Genomic DNA, 6,815 nt, shown 5'->3' with positions numbered 1-6,815 from the left:
TGGAAATGCAAATAATCCCCTCATGTTTTCTCTCAGGGTGATGACATTTGCCTGAGGCTTCATGATCTAGTTAACAACTTCAGTTTATTCTTTTGTGTTTTGTATTTTGAAGACAGGATTGTATTTAGTAGAGAGGAGAAGAGACAGGTAGACAGAGACAGTAGCCAATTTCTTATGAAATATGAAGTATTCTCAGCTTTATCAGTAAAACACAGGATCAAAATTGGCAGTTTCCCTGCACTCCTATTAATCTTTAAACCCATTTACCCTACTGGATGTGTAGAAATCCAGATTTCCAACCTTGAATGGTGTCCGTGCAGCTCATGCCTGGTTAAACTTACAAACTACTGAAACAACAGGGAACTTGTGAAGATGATGACTTTATTCATTTATTAAAATTCTTCTTTTAGTATCTCAACACTTCACACCAAATGTTTCACTTAGTTTCAGAGGTACAGCTCATGTCTCAGTGTGATTTCTGTCCTCATGATGTTTTGTGTTTTCCCAGCTTTATTGTCTCCTTTTATTTAACCTCACATGAAGTCCGCACTCCACGATTCCTGCATTAGTCACATGCTCCCCCTCACAGCACCAAGGCAGACAAATGGCTTTCAGTCTTTGGGAGAACAGATATTTTATCTCAGTATAATTGCTAACCTGTAAGTCCTGTCTCCATCAAAGGACATGGCTGCTGTCTTATATCCGCCCACTCTTCCTCCAGAGTGAATGTAGCCTTTTTTTGTGGGGAGGGAGGGGTGGGAAGTACCTGCTGCCCATTAGATGCTGATCCATAAGGCGTAGGAGCTCCCTGCTCACAAGCCCATTTTCTGATCCATCCATCTGCCTCCTCCATGGATCATGGAGCATGTGCTGTTTTCGTTTCATTTCATTTTTAGGCACAAAGAGACTTCACCCTCAGTGAGCAGGGAGGGGTTCAGGGTCGCATCAGTCCAGACACACACATTGGCTTGAAGCTAATCTGTGAAACATATAGCTTTCAGGATGGGCTTGTTCACCTCCAGTAGTGCAAAGATGACAAGTATGGCATGAAACATTTGTTTGCATTCAGACTAATTTATTGTAGAGAATTGAGCTTTGCAAGCATGCAGGTACACAGCTTTCTAGAAATAAACATTTTGCAAGATATTTTGTTTGTTTGAACACTTGTTTGAAAGATGTCTTAAAGCAAGTTTTCTGTTCCCAGATTTAAGACCTTGTTTTTTGTTTTTTATTGACAATTTGAGGTGCAACAATATGACTAAAATATCTTCTGAATACAATTCTAAATTTGCTTGCCAGGATTGTTATTTTTGCAGTAAAGACAATCCTGCTGCTATCTTGCCACTGAACGGTTGTAGCTGCCACTGCACTGAACATCTGAGCAAATCAGACATTCAGTGAATGTCACCAATGAGTCAGTCTCAGGTTTTCTACTCTCTACAGGAGTGTCCATGAAGTGCCGACAAAAAAAAAGCAAAATGGAAATGACAGATGATTACTCACTCAAGCACCGTTGAGGGCTTTGGTTTAGGGATCTGAAGGAGAAAATGTGTCAAGACGAAATACAGCATAATGAGTTGCATGTTTTGTGTAATTATGAGCCGGCACTACAGAATGAGGAGTCTTTGTGCAAGGAGTTGTTTTTCCTACCATCCTCCCTGCATTACTATGACAACACGTTCATTAGTGCTTTGGTAGCCTCTGCTGTGTGTAGCACTGAGAAGCCTCTGCAGCAGTGAGACAATAGCAGTACTGTGGAGCCCACAAGACAAAGCTTACATATGAGCACGAAAATCAATAGAAAACAGCTTCGGCGCTGGGTCAGCATCAGGGTGATACAGACCTCAGGATGGCTGAGCATGCATGTTTTGATGCAAAAATAGTGCGTTAAGATGTGAAATGGTAGATGATATTCATTTTAAAAAGTACAGTCTGAGGATTTTGTTTTTGTGTAGGTGTCGTGGGAACAGGGCGCACAGGAACCCAAAGTGTATTGTTCTTGGGGATTTTAGGAACTTGAAGGACCTTGTAAAATGTCATCTGAAGTCAAGCCTATATCAACCACATACAGTGTATTGACAGATAACTCCCACACACTGTTTTAAGGTTGCTTTAGATGTTCAGTAAACATGTGTTTTGGACGATAACTTCCTTTCAGGTGTGTTGACACCCAGCTGCCAACTTCCTGTGCTGTAAGAGCTCACGAGAGGTTAGAAGCCAGCTAATCGGATGCACACAGTGTTGCGTCCTACCCCCCCGGAAGAAACAATGACCACAGAGACGCAGAAGTAGCGTCGCCCTGCAGACAGTTGGTGAGTGTCTGTCACCATCGGCTGTTGGCGTCAGCCAATGAGAGGCAGGCATCAACCTCTAACCCTCGACCAAAGCCCTGCTGCTGACTGATGACGGACGTGCTGAGTCAGCGCACTAATCCATGCGAATATGTCTTGCCTTACAGTTTGTCGCCCACTTGCCAGAGCCCCACCCTCCTGAGTCCATGCAGCCCCTGCAGCCCCTGCAGTCCCTTACAAACCCTTCATCCCTGGAGGTAAGAACGACAGGTCACACGCAGACTGTTTCTATGGACTGAACATGTTAAAAAAAGTTTGTCACAAATGAATCAGTTCACCACAAAACCAACAATTAAACGATCCACCTAACAAGTGTTGCCTGTGTAGCTAAACCCACACTTTTGCACTGGGTGACATGTCCCTTCACTACCACAAAGACACATGGGCACTGTAGTTTATTTAGATTCAGTCCCACACACCCCGTCCTGCTGCCGCAAATACTCACTATAGCACCAAATGTGTATTAACCTGCTGCTGAAAATAGTTCCCAATAAACAAACGATTTACTTTTTAATCTCACTGTTTGCGTCACTTTGCTAAGAAACTACATGCCCAGCTATTTTAGGTAATTCATACAAAATTGAACTACATATTCTTTACTAATTTTTAAAGATGTACATCTGAGAACTGCAGACAGGATGAAAATTGAGACCAAAACACTGTTTTTAGTTGCTACAAAATCATAAAAATAACATGACAGAGTGCCGTAAGTAAAGCTTTGATCTGGCTTACAGGCAACAGTCAATATAATTATGTGTACTATTTAGTTTTAACCATTTGGAGAAAGCTGTCCACATTTTAAAACTCAGACTGAACAATAACAGTGAAAATTAAGTGTTTTCTGCTGAGTGGTTTTCCAATTACAGATTTTACAATACAACTTCATTAAAAAGTATGAAATATAAAAAATGGAAATATGCAATAAATCTGAGTTGTTTTTTGTATATTGAGGTGATTCTGTTTCACCGGTTAAGACCTATCATTTATTAGTTGTCTCTAAGTCTATGTGGGTTGCTTGGCAACGGTGCTGGGTGCTGTGGAGGAAGGCAACACTGCAAACAGAGGCGGCTGCATCCAGCATGTTTCTGGATGTGTGAGCAGTGCTAGGCTGTCACAACACACACTGTACAGTAATGAATCCAATTTCTCTCTGAAAAATCTCTCACATGCGAAAATCATGAATTCCTTAACGCGACGCAGTTTTCCCACAGTCTAAATAATCTGATGCCACAGTATGACAGATTTGTTGGCTTCGTTCTTGACAGCATTTTGCATTGGAGACCCCCCTGTTTTGTTTCACCATCCAGAAACATGTTCATTCTCTTGCATCAGATTCTATATTTGTATGCAAGTAAATAGCTTCCCTGCATCAACCTTTGATTCTGATACACTGAATATGTAAAGGTTGTCTTGATGACATCGATGCAGAGAACTAATATGCCAAGTGCTGCCTGGTACCTGGTGCAGGATTCATATTAAGTGTATGTGGGGAGTGCAACATATGTTAAACCTTTATTATTATGGCATTTTGTATAGCAGATGTCTAAAATAGAAAAAAAAACATGAAATGGAAAAACTTAAACAAATGCTTTTTTAAGATTTCCACAGTTCAGCAGCCACAAGCAAAATGGTACAAGATGCACCTAATAAGCGATGATCTGATGACCGCAGTGGCCTACTTCTGATGTAGCAGGTTACATGACGTTACCACACAGATGTGAATGCAAATGTGAGGAGAATTTTGAAGTGAATTCTACATGTGATGGGCAGCTGGTGTAGGAAACTACAAGTAGCTCTTGAGCGAGATCAAATGAACATGAGAAATCTTTTCCTCCTGGATTTGGGATACAATGAGCAGTATGTTTGTAAAATAGGAGTGAATCAAACACTTACAATGCTACTAAAAAGTCAAGGCCTCTTCAAAAATGACACTGAGATTTCTACTAGAAACTAGTCTTACCAGGGCGAGGAAGAGAAAATATTTGTTAAGATTGGATTAAAGTTTGTTTTTGCAAAGAGGGACACAATGAGATATCACACAACTGTTGATGGCAGAGATCACACAAGGATGAATAGACCCAGTTTTAAACTGTGAAATTGTTATAACCTGCTCAAGAAATCTTTAGGGTCTTGAGGGAGACTCTCGGAAAAAAGCTCTCAAGGAATGTTGCATCTGGGATCATATGACGAACAAAAAAGTCAAATCAGGTTATATGCACTAAAAAACAACAAACCAGATGTGAAAAGTAGGCTGCTTTTTTAATCATGGTAATGTTTATAAAAAGAAAGGTAGTGTACTCCCCAAATGGCCAGCGTTCTGATAATAATCATCATACAAAGCACATATAGTTCTCCTCACATTGTAAATACATACTGTAGCATACTGTATACGATTTTTGTTTTTTCAGGTATTCCTAATTTTTTAATGTATCTTCATCAATACCAAAAGTAAGAGACTTGATTATAAGAATAGACTCCTACCAACTTATGGGTATTGACCGTGACACTAAAATATTGGATTTTATCAAATGTTTGCAAAGCAACCAAACAAACATCTACAACACTTAAATAACAGTGAATAGTGAAATAACACACTTATATTAGTATTCAGCTATTTTTAAATCCAAATAAATAAACACAATTTGTTAGTTTTATGTGCCCTTCAGATTCAGCATTCCACTTCCTCTGAAATAAAATAAAATTAAAATGCGTACTGTACAAACAGGCTACATATAAACAAAAGAAGTGCTATACGCAGTGGAATGTACCACTGTTTAAAAGTTTGGCCCCTCTACCAGACTCCTCATGGTATAACCCAACAACATCTTAAGCTGCTTTCAAGTTCTGTAGGAAATTGCCACTATGGTGTAAGTGACCAAAGAGGTAAACATGAAGAGAGTGTTTCTATGGCAATGGTTCAGACTATTATTAACTTTGACCAAATAGGCTGCAGTCAACCAAACATTACATCAGGGAGGAAGTATAAAAACTATTACTAGTAAAGATTGCTCTCACCACATATCGCATTTTTCTAAAAATGCTCTTAAAACATTATTCAGGGTCCATTTGGCCATTTTTCTTTTTTAGATAATAAAAAATAATTTGGGCAATGTCTCAGTAACAGGCATCCCATGTATTTGAACAAGACTGGTGTGCTGATGGATGACATAGACTGTAACAAGAAACCAGTTAATTTGAAAAAGTGAAAAGTATCTCAAAAGTTCAGACAGAAATTCACACAACCTACTGCTGAAGAACAGAAACAGATCAGAGCTATGACCATCTCCACCACTCAGCTGTGTTATATTGTCAAACTAATGTAGCCTATAAATAGTCAAGAGAAGACGTTTCTTTAATGGCTGGCTGTGTTCAGCTTTAAGTTGTTTTTGTAGCACTTGTGCGATGTAGGAGTTACTGTGATATGGAGCTTAGTTTCACTCCTACAATCCATAGCAGCCTCAGTTCTTTTCTCTCCTTTGCTGTGTGATCAGAGCTGTAACAAAGTGCTGCTTTCAAACAATTAGGGATAGTAGTCATACAGTGAATACCTTGAGTAAAGCTGAAATGATGAGTTGATTAATTAAATTAAATTAAATAAAAATAAAGTGCCAGTGGTCCTGAACCTTATTACACCGTAGTGACCTAAGTGTCTGCAGAGTCACACTACAACCTAAGACTACATATCACACAAAACCACCTAACTTAATGTTATAAGAAATTTCGTTATATATTGCATTGTATTGTTCTCTTGTATAAGTTTTCGTTGGGGTCAATGTAGCCAAAACTTAAAATAGAATAGAAATGTTTGCTTTGTAGGCAAGGCAGCACTCCCATGAGCATTTCGTAATGACAATTTTGATCAAAAGCACAACTCATTTATCAAGCAGGAATGACAAACATTCGCTTGTTCCAGCTTTTCAATTGTGAAGATTTGCAGTATTGAAAATGGAATATCATAGGGCTTTGGACTGTTGGTCAGGCATTTTGAAGTTGTCACCTTGGGCTTTGGTGAATTATGATGGGCATTTGATTTTTTCTGCTATTTTCTGACACTATACATTAAATGGTTAATTTAGCAGATTTTGCAGTCGCGAGGAGCCGCAGGTGACGAGCAGCACTTGAACGCAGCATCAGGGTCTCGCTTACTCACACGGATACACACGCAACCAGCAGCGTCTGTTTGGCCAAACTAAAGTGTACCGCTGGCTGCTGCGTGAACGGTATTACACACTAAACAACCCGCCGTGGTCGTGATGTTTCGGGGACAGAGATCCGACCGGAGGATGTAACGGAAGCTCCAGAGCCGTTGGGACTGCACGAGGCAGATAGACTGTGACGGTGTGAATACAAAAGGAACCGCCGAGGAGAAGAGACGATGGCGGGGAGAGCAGCAGTAGCAGGGGGAGAGGGTTTCTCAGCCTTCTGAAATCACTATTAACTTTGAAACAGGGGTTATGTAAATCA

This window comes from Enoplosus armatus, chromosome 7, assembly GCF_043641665.1.
Source record: "Enoplosus armatus isolate fEnoArm2 chromosome 7, fEnoArm2.hap1, whole genome shotgun sequence".
NCBI classification, from domain to species: Eukaryota; Metazoa; Chordata; class Actinopteri; order Centrarchiformes; family Enoplosidae; genus Enoplosus; species Enoplosus armatus.
The sequence above is the reverse complement of the archived record's forward strand: the minus strand, read 5'-3'. Positions refer to the sequence as shown.